At 47.6% G+C, this 13627-nt stretch overlaps 3 long non-coding RNA genes across 5 annotated transcripts in view; 2 read left to right on the top strand and 1 right to left on the bottom strand.

The window, feature by feature from the left end:
* The window catches only part of LOC148648362 (uncharacterized), a 42645-nt gene that overhangs the window by 12191 nt on the left and 16827 nt on the right, over window positions 1-13627 (top strand). The gene's annotated exons all lie outside the window — the stretch shown is intronic.
* Window positions 4975-11431, bottom strand: LOC148648364 (uncharacterized). 3 transcript variants are annotated; one of them, XR_015926640.1, is made up of 3 exons: window positions 11336-11412; window positions 10477-10634; window positions 4975-10244 (listed from the first exon to the last, which is right to left on the bottom strand). It is a non-coding gene; the product is annotated as an uncharacterized LOC148648364 (long non-coding RNA). The 3 variants fall into 3 exon arrangements; XR_015926641.1 differs by lacking the exon at window positions 10477-10634 and having other exon boundaries at window positions 11336-11431; XR_015926639.1 differs by having other exon boundaries at window positions 4975-10634.
* Window positions 6066-13434, top strand: LOC148648363 (uncharacterized). The gene is made up of 2 exons (XR_015926642.1): window positions 6066-7406; window positions 12160-13434. It is a non-coding gene; the product is annotated as an uncharacterized LOC148648363 (long non-coding RNA).

Raw genomic sequence — 13627 nt, 5'->3', positions numbered from 1 at the left:
GGGAGGAGCAACAGCACCAGTAATGGGAGCAGTATCACTAGTGGGAGGAGGAGCCACAGGAGGAGTAACAGTAGCAGTTATAGGTAATTTGTGAACCACCTATGACAGATTTGTATGAGACCTCAATGGTTATAGCTGTTTCTGCAAACAGTCTTGTCTTCTGCTGTTCTGTGCCAGTTTGCCAGCTCCTGCTGTGTGGAGAATGTCTGTATTGACGTGTATCAGGAAGAATTACTTGCTGCTTTGAGATCTGTCATATTTCCATTTTTATCTGGTCTCATGATGTCTCACATATATTTATATGTCTGTCAAATTAATATCACAGTATCATGTCTTTAATTAGTATTTAGTATAATAATTAGATTCAGAAAGTGTCCTGCATTGGTAAAATTGTAAATGTTAAGGACAACATGGTTATTCTACACTAATTCAATATATTAGTAAGTCACCCACTGTATTAAAATTTACACAGGATGATACATTGCAGATAAGGAGAAATTGAGTCTGAAGGTGTTTTTTCATTCCCCTCAGTAGAAGTAATTAAGGATTATTATGCCATGATAATTGATTAGGCTGTGCATGAAATCCAATATATTGCATTAAAAAATTAGTTTCTTCCAATTAATCCCTGATCAAAATAGAAATCAGGTTTGCATTGAGTGTGCCAGGATATCAGTCAAGGCTAGTCAACGCCCCGTGATAAGAATAAAAAAAAACAGTTTTTCTATCGAAGAATGAACAGGAAACTTAAATTGATTGATGCCATGCAGCCAACCTCTATATTGGCTGTTAATAAAGGATTTAAAGTACCTTGGTGTGGAATACACACAAATAACAAGTGCCATTCCTTTTTTTCCACCCAGTTCCAGTTTCTTAACGGCCGGTCCAGGGCTCTTGTCTCTTGTGGCCCCCGTACGTCTGACGTCTGAAAACAGAGCAGAGCTGCAAAGCTTCAATCAACTCAAGTCAAATTACTGCCAAATTAAATTTTGCCTCCGGGACATCTTCAGGCTGAAATCTGCTGCTCTGAAAGGCTAAACCAACCCTCCTGTCCTTGCTTTGAAGCTGAGCTGCAGATACCTGTGCTGCTGTGTGAAGGTGTGGGCTTGTTTGTGAGTGTGTGTGATGGTGTGCGCCCGTTTGTGTGTGTTGAGACTGTTAACTAATTGCAGAGACAGATAGGAGGTTTAGCACTTATGTTTTTTTCCTTTTTTTCTAGTTATCTTTGTCAACGCTTCTGTATTCCTGGTGTGAGCATTGGAAAAAAAAACTGCAAATCATTTATAGCGTTTTGCCGTTGTTTTCATGTGAAGGATTGTTTTTATCTTTTATACAACACCATGATAATCTCAAAATTGGTGAAATCCTAACACCTGTAATCTTATGCCTGCAGTTCCTGTGTAATCCAGTGGTTACTCGAAGCACCGATGACCTCGCATCTGTAAAAGGCTGTTTGTGTTTAAAATGCTTCTTTTGTTAACAGTATGTCCTTGTAATTCTGACAACGCCTAGACTGCAAACCGCTACAAATTAGTAAAGAAAACAAGTTTTTAGAAAGGTAAGAACACTTACGTTCCATCATCCAGTTGCTAGATGAGGGGGCTGCGAGAATTGTAACTTCTGTTATCTGAACTCAGCCGGGGGAAACAGACAGAGAAAGATAAAGGAGAGGAGAAAATGTCTTCTTCCTCTCATGTGATTGTACCTTGACTTTGGCTGAAATAAAGGCCTGACGATCGCTTCACCTCTGTAGCCTGGACCCCTATTCTGCTCCTGGTCTCCTGAAGAGGGGTCCCCTCACCCGCACCAGTAGAACTGTTCCAGACAGCGCTATTGAGAAACCAGTAAGAGATTCATCCTTCCAGGCGCCACCTTTGTCAGCATTGTCTCTGTTTGTCCTCATCTTTGTCGCTTTAGGATCGGTTTTGAAATGCTTTGGCCTGCACAGTCTGGGATCATCTGGATCCTGGCTATGGGTAACATCGGCAGAGCACAGCTGCCTTCACTCTTGCGAGTGCATTATTGGGGGTCCCTAAAACAAAAGCACCAGTTCTTTTTCTGATGGGGGTTTCTGCAGCTGTGTTCCTTAGTTGAGAGGAGCTCTCTTCTCCAGCAGTGTGCTATAGCAGTTTGGTCTCTGGACCCCTGAACACAGATTGTGAGTTTTAATCCCAGGTAGGTGATGTGCATGTTAGTAAGGTACTTTACCCAGTTTACCATTTGTCACTTGTAACTGTAGCCTGGATTTCTGTCACTGTTTGTAACACACGCGGCGCGGCAGGTGCTTGGGTTGACTGGTGGTCAGCTCTCTGGGTGTGTAACTGGAAGGCTGTTGGTACAAGAAGGTACTGATGGAGGTCGAAAGTAGAGTAGATCTGAGATCTGATGATGAGGTGAGAATTTTTTAACCTCCCTATAAATGTGAGCTTGGGCTACAGCAAGGTTATGGCAATACGTCAGTATAGTATTTACTGAAAGCGAGAGTGTATTTTGCACTTCATTCAATCTTTATTCGTAATTGTGCTTGGGTTTGTCAGTACTTGCTGCTGATGCACTGAAAGCTTATAAGGAAATCCTGCTTCTCAGGAAATGAAGTGTGGGGATATGGTCTGCAGTACGTCTTGTGTTCTTACTCAGAACTGGCTTATTCCAGACAGCCAGTCACACGGCATCTCTGGGAGAGAGAATGATGTCACTATCTGTCTGTTTTTGCAGATGGATATGATATTTTTGCAATAAATACACAATGATTGTGTTTTCTTCACTTTTATTGAACCTTTCCGTATCATATGTGCATTATTAAGTAATGCACATATTAACTGTAAAATAAGTAGTCTATATATATATACACTTACATGTTAGAAATGGTACATACCTAAGGTATTGTAGGAATTTGAGCTTTATCACTTTTTGATGGTAACCAAAAATCGGCAGTATTATAAAAATTTGGAAGAGTTAATTTCATAAATGAATGCGTTTGGAGCCACATGCTTGTGTAAGAAGAAATGAATGGCTGCACATTACGTAGCAGAGTCTGTGTCTGTGTCTGTGATCCGGCTTTGATGCCGATAATGATCCCAGCGAAGGTGAAGTCCACAGAGGACCTGCAGTAACCCCCTGTCTGGGACACACATGCAGCTGTATCCTGTGCATGCGGCAGGAAAGGCTGTTTCTTGTGAATGACAAAAATACAACAAAATATGTACATATAATACGTAATTAATAATAATGCATCAGCGAATCGTCTGATGCAAATTAGGAGGGGGGATGGAGCAGTTCCATTATAATACAGAATTGCCCCAGGCTTCCAGTTAATTTAAAGAAATAAATCATTCTCCTGTCTTCCTGTAATGATCCATTACTGGGAATATAATTGTCACTGTTACTGTCAAAGACAAGAGGGAGGGGGGTTGGCTGTTTTTCTCGCAGGCCTTCTGTCCCCCCTCCCTCCCTCCCTCCCTCCCTCCTGCCACCCAGCTCGTGTCCCTGTGAGCCGCAGGACTGACTCCCATCTCGCCCGCGAGTCTGTTGACTGTGATTAAGGGCTGCTGGGAGTTTCTTTTAACGTTTCATCGAAGGGCGCGGAGGTGGGCGGAGCCGGGACCTCCCCTGGCCCGCCGCCTGTGTGCTGTCTACCCTAGCCGCCGGGGGGGGGGGGGTACCCCGCAACTCGGCTCGTTGCTCTCGAGGCTACAGTGGGAGAGACACCAGGGGTTCCCAATCCTGGAGCCGGTGACCCGCACCCCTGCCGGTTTTCATCGATGCCCCACCTTCGTGGGCTAACGGACGCCTGGACTGACCCCGGGAGCCGCTTCAGTGGGATGTTTGCGTTTTGTTTCGAGGCACGTGTCTGGGATTTGGCTTCACTTGCACGACGCGAAGCGGGTTACAGCCCCAGCCTGTCGTAAGAGCCGGGCCCAGATGGGCCGCATGAGGTCTCACTACTGTTATTGCTGTTAATGAAGGGTGTGGTGGCGTCGCCGAGGGCGCGGCCAGCGGGCGTGTGGGTCAGCGGGACCGGGACTGGCGGCCACAGCACGGCAGAGGAAAGCGATTCACGCTGATGCCACCTCCCACCTTCGCCCAGCGCCTCTCTGGCCTCTGTCCGTCTGCCTCTGAACAGAGCTCCTCGCACGCTCAGTTTCGGTCTTCGTACACCATGCTCTTCGTCACGGGCCGTGTGCCCTGCCCCCTTGGCCAGGCAGAGATGTTATAAACTGATATGGACCAGATGTCCTGGAGGCAGAGCTCGCCTGCAGCTTATAGTCGCCGAAGGCCTTAGCCATGCACAGGACTAGAGGGATTTGCTGAACCCATCTGCTGCATTTAAAACAAAGAACAGGAGCCACTTCTTTACCCTAAGAGCTGTGGGAGTAGGGAACAAGCTACCCAGATATGCTGTTAAAGCTGATATTTTGGCTTCAATCAAGGGAAAGCTGTAGGAGGTCAAATAACTACTAACTGTTGAACTGGACAGGGGTCACATGATGGGCTGCTCTTGTTTGTTACCATTGGGTTCTTAAATAGGATCACAGTTTAAACCACTTTGACATTCTGCAGTATTTCAGTTGCCAAAGTCACATTTTTCACGGGAGTGTTACATTTTCGCTTCTTTTTTGAAAATAAAGTCCTCGCCATAATGCTGCAAAGCTTGAATTCTTTTAAATGGTTTTCTCTTTGTGTGGTGTGGCACACAGCAGACAGGAAAACAAGCTGCCTGTCACATGGCCACTCAAGTTACAAAGCTGAGTTGCTCAAGAAAAAAAAGTTATATCACAGACTAAAAACCAGGAGTCTGTTTCTCTGAATAATGTGATTCCATGCTTTCTGATGTTTTTGGATCGCCAATGGCTCCATATTTCTCCTCTGTCTTGTGATGTGATAGAAGAGATTAAAGATTTAAACTCGGAATATCATGAGGTTCAATTATCCATCATTACAAAGAGCTTGATTTGGTTAAATTAGAAAGTGATGCATCTTATTAATAAACCATTTAATCTCTGTTTACTCTGGCTTTACAATCCTTTTCAGAAGTGAATTTTTGCTTCAGGATCGCAGCTAAATGTCTGCAGTTTATGGAACAGTAGGTGCCCTTATTTTCTGAACACAATAGCATTGTTTAAAAAAAGAAATTGAAAAGCAATGTTTTGAATGGCAGTAATTTAATAAAAAAACAATTTAGCTAGTAGTTTAAATAGTAAAGGCAAACAGTAAATGTAACCCTGCAAATGTCTATCTGTAACACGCAAATTATTAATGCACAACACTTAGATCTTGTATTTTTAGCATGTACTTGTTTCTGTTCAGCTGGCTTTGAAGTTCAAATGGAAATTGTTTGTAAGCCAGCACAGTGACTTCATGAAAAAACAAACACCTGTTCATCTGCGTTTCTTGAGGGCTGCAGTACAATCCGCAAGACAGATCTCATCGGGGCCCGCAGAGCAGCCCAGCTTTTATTCCTGTTTTCTGAGATGAGTTATGAAGTCAGGCTGGTGGCTGGGATGTGTGAAAGGAGCAGAACACTGTCGAGGCTGCTGTCCCGACCTGTTGCAGGGTCCTGGGAATAAACCAAGCTGATTTCATGTCCACTGTGGTTTGCTGTTAAACTGTCAGCTCTAGCAACTTTCTGCAGTTAAAACAACAACAACAAATTGTCACACCAGAGCTTCATTACTGACGAGAACTGGGTTTTGCACCGCTCGCTCGTGCTTTATTTCAATGAGTGTTTAATGGGAATCTCCTAACACCTTAAATGGCAAATATATTAGCAGATGCAACTGAATATGAGATGCAGATGAAGGAGTTCTTTAACCTCAACAGACCGATAATTTCCCTTCACCCTCCCCCTGCGGGGTTTAGCTTTCTTGCAGCGAGTGATGGCTGAAAAGTGGGAAAATACTTGTCTGTCCTGAACATCTCGGGACTGGATAGAGCAAAACCTTAAAATCTTCCTCACGAAGACCGTGCTTTTAGGTGAGAAGCTAATCGCTGAATCCGATGCCTCCAGGTCTAGACCTATGGGACTATCCGGAGGGTCTTCTGCTCCCCGTGCTAATTGTTCTCACCTGATTGAATCAGTTATTGGCTTAATTAGTCGAGATTAATGGGATGTTTAGCCATTGATTGGAGATCCCCATTAAACCTTGAGGTCCAGGGTGGGAGGCCATTTCTCTGAATCTAACTGAGAAGCAGTCATTAAGAGCAGTGCCGACTGATGAGCATGGCTGTGGACATGCTGCAGCCTGCGCGCGTGTGTGTGGCAGACACGTGCCGCCGCTGGCGTTCCTTCGCCACGCTTTGGGCCCAGGTTTTCAGGGCCATCCCGTGTCACTTGGGAAGCCCCTCGTAGAAACGGAGCAGCTCGCCCTAACCCGACCCGGCCTCTGCCTGTCGGGAGCGAAGATCTTGCCTTGAAAGATCACTGTGGCTTCCTGGGAGCCGCGTGCGAGCTGACATGGCCGGGAGCCTCCAGAGCTGCAGACAGGAAAGGACTTGATGGGGGTCTCGGGGTTTTTTATCAACGGCTTCTCCAGCCTTAGGGGGGCCTCCGTGCTGCTGCTGCCCTCTCCCCGCTCCGAGGTCTGGACCGGGCCTCTGCCAGTGAGAGATCTCAGTCTCCGACTTGAGTTGAAAGGGTTACCAACATTACCACACATCAGCAATCAGCCCAAGTGACCAGCCTTGACAGCTCGATGGCGAAATCGCACTCAGCTCACGCCCCATCAGACACCATTACATGAGAAAATGACAGGCACCAGGAAATGAGCAGCGATTTACTGCTATTTAAATGCGAGACGGGGTCTTTCTCGGCGCTCTTGAGCCGCGCCGCAGACTGATTGAGCAGGGCCATTGATTTCCGTAGACAACCCCTCCTAGCGAGGCCCGTTGGCATCGGAGCCCCATACAGAGAGGGTGACCTGCGAGTGAAATTGATGAACAGGCAAGACAACCTCGTTTGCACTTTGCCGTAGAGCCAGCAGACACAGCTTTCCGACGTCGGCGCTGTCTGTACGTGCGAATGCATAAGACGCATGTACAGTATGCGTGTGCATGTGGTGTTTATAAGATACATAATGTGGTTCTCGACTCTTCAGCTGGAAAAAGAGCATGTCTGATAATACTCTTATAGGCAGGCACTGCAACACCTCAGCACTGATATTATTACACTCTCACCCCTCTCTCCCCCTCTCTGTGTACACAGTTGTACACAGGCAGGCGGATTATTAAACCTGAGGCAATAACAGATTGCCATCATGCAGGTCAGCGGACCTCTGGGGACTCCCGCGGGCTGGACGCTCGCTCTTCAGATCCTGAGCTCCGAGACGGACAGTCGGAGGGATCAGCAGACTTCACACCGGCTCCAGCTTAATTGGACTCGCTGGCTCCGAGCAGAGAAGCCATGGAAGGTAAAAAGAGAATATGTTCCTCGTGCAGGAAATGGGACCCGGCGATGAAGGCTATAATAAAGTTGCCCTTATTAGAATTGAAACTTGTGTCTGCTCGGGCTAATGTATGCATGGCAAAAGTTATTAAGGGAAAAGCAAGTCTTTTCTGCTGCCTGTGCACAGCTGCAGAGCTATACATCAGGGAAATAAAACTCTAATCCATAGAATGAGCAGTGGATGTGTTTGAATTAGAAAAGAAATTCTTTCTGTCTTCTGGGAGGGCTGCTTTGTTACTGCACAACTTCGATATCGCGCGGAGCGGACCAGGCAGAGGCTTGACGCCGAGCCCACCAAATGCAGTTCCGGCGCGACTGTAAAGTCCAGTACAGTACAGTGATGTGTAAAAGCGTGGCTCTTTCATGGGGAGAATGGCGGGGAAACATCGAAATCGCAAGTGTGATCACGAGATTCAGCTGAACGCGTGGCGTGCGCCTTTCTGGACAGGTGCGTCTTTTTTGCGTCTCACTCCCCAGTAGTCCCAGTTCAGGCTGGCTGAGCCTCCAGCAGTCACAGGGACTTTTACAACCCAATTCCATCAAGCGGAAGTGCAGACCGTTTTTGCAGAAATGAAAAAAAGAATTGGCCCCTCTGTCGCCTCACACGAAGAAACACCAAAGTGCGAAGGTCATGCTGAAAATGCTAAAATACCAGGACTGTGTTTCTTACATGGGCTCGATGTGCTCCACAGCGCCACCTTTGGTCTTTTGTCGGCAAGTGCACTACCAGTTAAATTACTAAAGAACTGACGTTTGAATAACAGGATAGATTAGACGGGTTGGGTATTCGTTTGGTGGGTTTCAGCAGCATCTCAGAACCCAGCTATGGGAAAGGAGGTGGGTGGAGGTACGCTTCCCTTTTCTGACCGCTGCACGCTACGAGACCTGCGCAGGGCAGCCTGAGCTCTCCGCATAGTCTGACTCTGCAGGTGTCACGTTTTGGGTCTCTACCTGCATGAAGCAGAGCCCAGAAGAAACTTACCTGTTGTTCTCCAAGGGAATGGGGGCAAGGGGTGCTGTGACCCCTCTTTTTTGGAAGCTCCTTCAGTTTGAGAGCGATGGCAAATGTATCATTTTGGTGGCGTTTCTTGATGTGCAGGAGATAACTTTTTGTAAGGGGAAGTGTCCATCGAGCCCTGATGTACTACCTCTCCACTGTGGAGTGTGTAATTAACGGACACCCAAGCCTACACTAGACAGGCAAGCGTGGAATCCTGCCAAGTCTTAGTTTACCACGGGTTTTAACTCCCTTCAGCGTGACTTCGGTAATTTCCAAATACCTGCAACATGACAGCATACCAAAATCTGCGTGCGTATCTCCGAGGGACTGCAATTTAATTTCATGGCTATAATGCTGATTTGAATTTAAGAAAAGAAATCTCCACAATGTGGGTTTCAAGGTTCCCCAAACTTCTTCTTCTTCTTAACTCGTTGTTGCCATGGGAACACTCGCGCTAATTAACACTCCATGCCCATGTTGCAACAATTTCCATAAATTGTTTTGCACCATGAATGAAGAGACGAATCCAGACGGAGCCATGTCCTTTCATCCATCAGTGCCTCATGCTGAAGGGTGAAGATGCGGCCATTTTCCTAGAGGGTCCCACCTCCCTGCTCTCCTTCCCAAAGCATTCAAAGCAGCCCAGGAGGGCCCATTGCTGAGGGGCCTGAAGGGACTGCTGTGGCCCCAGTCCTCACCTCTTGCCCTGTCCTCTCTGCCCATGGAGTTCCTACCCCCTACTCCAGGCTGCAGCCCGGTGTCGGCTGGACTGGACCAGGAAAGTAGCTAGGAAGGTTTACAGCTCAGTGTGACGTGAGACAATATCGGTGGTGCTACTGCATGCACTTGTAGACTCTTCACCTGGCCATTCCTGCTTCACCAGTGAACATGGTGACGTATCTTCTACTAGTGGACCCTCTGCTTTCCTAATACCCCTCCCCCATCCCAAAATATCCACTCCACAGCGCTCACTTCTCAAAACTGCTTAGAGGTTAAGGTCATGGCAGCAGTTCCTGTATACAGTTCCTGCATCATTTCCTAAAGGGTACATGTGGTCGGCCGATTGCATTGATCTCTAGACAAAGCCATTCATCGTGTATGGTTTGGTCATGCAAAATGCTTATCAGAAAGCAGAGATCATCTTCCTGTCAAAATCTCGCTGTGTGCATGCCACAGTATGAGCAAACAATAGGTGTGCCTTAATTAACCATGATTACATTACAAGGTCTAAAGTTCTCTCTTGTTGTCTTACAATTTCATCTGGCAGTGGCTGGTTCTCATTATACTCATGTTCTGAACGTCTCGACGGACCCATTTCTTTGCCTTGGTTTAACACCTTTCCCCCATTTTAGGCCTGGAGGTACTGTGTCTATGAACGGGGCACACCTGTTACAGAAAAACAATCTTCTACATCTTCTGTTCTTGTTCCCAGCAAAACGAGAAATCAGATTATAAAGCAAACATTTGAGTATGAGCTGGGGATTCCTTTTCTGGGATTTAAGCGTGTTCAGTCCTATTTCTGTGTGCTAAAGCACCGAGGCTAGTGATACACGTTGCTGGAAATGGCTTTCTTTAAAAATATTCTACATAGCATTGAAGAACATTGAACCCTTGAGCTTCCAGTGCCTCGGTGGTGTCTGCCGTGGGTGGGACTGACCTGAAAACGCAGTGGAAGGGTGAGAAACAATAACATCACCGTACTCTTCTGATCTGTAAACAAGTGGACCCGTCCCGTGGTCTGCAAATGCTTTTAGTTCTGCTTTCCATCCACAACCGACTCTGCGATGGTAGCCCGAGGGGTTCCTGGAACACGAAAATCTTCAGCAAAGATGTGGTTTTCATTTCTTACAGTTTCTTCAGTCCCCCTACCCAACCCCAATAGAAACCATCACCTCGTGGTGAGGCCTGAGTTTCTGGGTCTCCGGATCTCCCCCAGTGCCCCACTGGCTCCCAGTCCGATCGGAGCGCAACCCGGGCCCCATGGTTCACCTGTGGTGACCAGCACCCCGCACCCGGTCCAAAAAGACAGGCCTACCTCAGACTTCCCAGCCGAACCTCTGCTTTTGGCTGGCAGAGTTAGGAGCCTGACGGGCACTGGGCTGGTGCTCTGAGATGCCAGACCACGCCAGTGCATTCCTCATCTCGCCAGTGGCTGAAAAGGGCCACTGATTAAGAGCTGATTAAGGCCTGGCACTAACGAGTTGGCGGGACACAGAGAAAGGAAAATACAGTATGTGATTCTAATTGTTTTAAGTAAACATTCTGTATGTATTACACTCGCTGAAATGTGCAGAGATTCCACAGCATGGGCCTTTACGTGTGCCGTGGACACAGGCTGCTGTACATTTCTCTTTCTCAGGCACAGAGGAACTTCACCTGCCAGCGAGGTGAAGCAGGGAGAAGGCAGAAGCAAACAGGCCTTGACAATGTCCCCGTTTTAAAACGAGCTATTTTTAACAAAAAAAGAAACACGCAAACAGACATGGAGACGAGCAGGAAGCTCTGTAAAGCTTCGGAGCAGACTGCAGCAGAACAGCCTGAGCCCTGCAGTCCCATCCGCGCAGAGCAGAGGAAATGGTTGTGGAGAGCAGTTTAAGGTTGTAAAGCGCGCAGGCTGACTGTTCTGCTCTTGGCGAGATAACGCTACAGACGCACAGTTTTGCGGTCCCCACAGTGAGATAGGCTTTATCTTGTCAGAAAGTGCAAATTTCGCATGGAGGGCCCATATAACCGAGACGAAACAGAAAAAGGAAGAGCCTGCAGGTGTTTCCAACCACAGAGAAGTTTGGGGACATCAACAAAGCTGACTCAAAACGAAACGCTCTGCTACAACATTTCACAACGTTTCATCATGTTTATTCCTCGCGCTACAGGCAGCGAGGTGTTCAGCTTACCTCACAGTTGAAACGCGAGGCGCGCGGTCCCCACTGCTCTTTCGTATCAAACATTATCGATAGTGCGTGCCTGCTTACACCACACCCCCGGACGAGTGGCAAACGAGAGGAAGCCATTCAGCTGAGCTGGCCTGTGTGGCAGAGTACCTGCAGGTACCAGAGATTGAATACATTCAAAGCATGCCCTTTACATCTGACCTACACCCTTTGTCAGTCCCCAGTGTGACTTTAAACAATTAGGAACTAGATCCACAACAATGCCACAGTCAGCTGTCTTAGCAGCAATTACACTGTGCATTGTTCGTGCTGAGAAGATCAGGAGATGGAGCCAGACAGGTGATCTCTGCCAAGGCCATGCGATGAGCATCGTGTCTGCTGGCTGTGATCAGGATAAGTAAAAAAAAACGCTGTGCTTTTCCATTAGAGCCGTTTTTCTCTTCTGTCTTATTCTGTCTCCTTTCTGTCTCATTAAAGAATCCGGTGCCATCAAGTAGCAAACCTGTGAAGACATTTCTGACAACTGGCAAGCTTGTCTTGCGCTGGCCCAGCAATATGTGTTGTGATGCCTCTTTGATGGCGCTTATTGTAAACATCTGTTTGTTCTCCAGGGAACCCATTGTGCTGTTCTGGCATCAGGTTTAATTATCTTCACACCAGCCCGGTCTTCTTTAAAACGCACATGCACACTACTTATTGCAACATTAAAACTGCATTTATTCAAATGAAATATTTTAGCAAGTGAAGAGTACAAATAGAGAGCATGAATAAATGAAAACAGATTTTCGGAAATTCCTCTTACAAGATGTTCTTCTTATTCTTCCCAGTCTTCTTCATGAAAGTGCTCTGGGCTTCGCGCCGCGAGCTCCGCAGCCCAGCGGGGCTTGCAGGCAGGCCAGGGGATGCTCCGTCTCCAGACCCGGTCCAATCGGACCGGGACCGGACGCGACGACGCAGCACTTTCAGGGGAAGCCACCTCCAGCAGGAGAGCACGCAGGTCAGCGGAGTGGACATACAGTGCAGTGCGTTGGTCATGAACAACCTTCACCTTTTACAACCTTAAAGAGAGACGAACACTCCAGCCGAAGGCCGAGAAAGGGAGAAGTGCCATTTTTAAGCGTTCGTTTTATCTGTATTGTTTCTTGCCCATGGGAAAATGAGCACCATCCAGCTGGGCACCACCAGTAAGCAGGCAGGAAGCTGCTGTTAGGTGACTAGACGAGAGCATGCATGTGGCAAGTATCGTTGCAGGCAAACACGTAGGTTGACTTAGCCGTTATTGAAGTCAGGGGGTTGTTGTTTGGATCTTTAAAGGGAGGGGGGTAACGCAGAGGGCTGCGTCAGCCCCTGGGTTCTCCTGCAGGCCGCTGGTGCTGTGGGCCCTGGGCCTGGGGAGCACAGGAGACAATATGGGGGAGAGGACGCCACGCTGCACCTCCGACTCGTTTGCCTGACGCCACATCAAGCTTTTAAGACAAAACCTCAGAAGGCTTTTCAAAGCCAGTTGGGTACTTGGTGTAACGAACAGTTCTTTCCGGACCCTATGCGGACGACACAATCCGACGAAGTGGGGGAACACTGGGGAAACGTCATGCAGGAAAACGGGGCTGAAGACAGGGGGGCGTGTCCAAGGTGCGCTGGTGCACGGGGGAGGTGTGGCCGAGGCGAACAATCCAAGAGTAATCCTTAGGGAATATCCAAAAACACACGAGTAAGTCCAAAACCAGAAGATCCATCAGAACAAGATAAAAACCACGAAGACCGGGTCGGAACCGGCGGACAGGGACAAGGAACAGGGGTTAAAACCTTAACGGGACCAGGCGCTTCCTGGTCCCGGACTCGCACGATATGGAAATCAGATGCAGAGCCCGGAAGAGCGTCAGCGCCTGGCTTTTAAGGTGGGCAGGGAATAGGGAGCAGGTGCATGGAATAAAGTCTTGAGTGATAGGGCTGGAGCACCCTTAAGGAGGGGGAACTAATATCGTGACACTTGGCAGTGGTTATTCTGTCTTTCCATTTCCCCTTAAAGGAGTCAGTGTTATCTGCAACAGAAGGACCAGCTTCCTGGTCTACTTGTAAAAAAAAAAAAAAAATGCAATATATTTTCTGAAGTACTGTTGTTCTTAAAGTAAGGCATTGCCAAGAAATAACTGCAGGTCTCGGTGTTCGTGGATGACCTAAGGTCAGCCCTAACAAAGACGGAGAGTGAAAGAGAAATAAATGGAAAAGTCTATCGGCCCTTTTCAGCCCATCGCAGACACTCCTTTCATCTTGCGTCTGAAGATCGCTCCCAGT

This window comes from Lepisosteus platostomus, chromosome 15 (assembly GCF_059453375.1).
Source record: "Lepisosteus platostomus isolate fLepPlt1 chromosome 15, fLepPlt1.hap1, whole genome shotgun sequence".
Classification (NCBI taxonomy): Eukaryota; Metazoa; Chordata; class Actinopteri; order Semionotiformes; family Lepisosteidae; genus Lepisosteus; species Lepisosteus platostomus.
The sequence above is the reverse complement of the archived record's forward strand: the minus strand, read 5'-3'. Positions and strand labels throughout refer to the sequence as shown.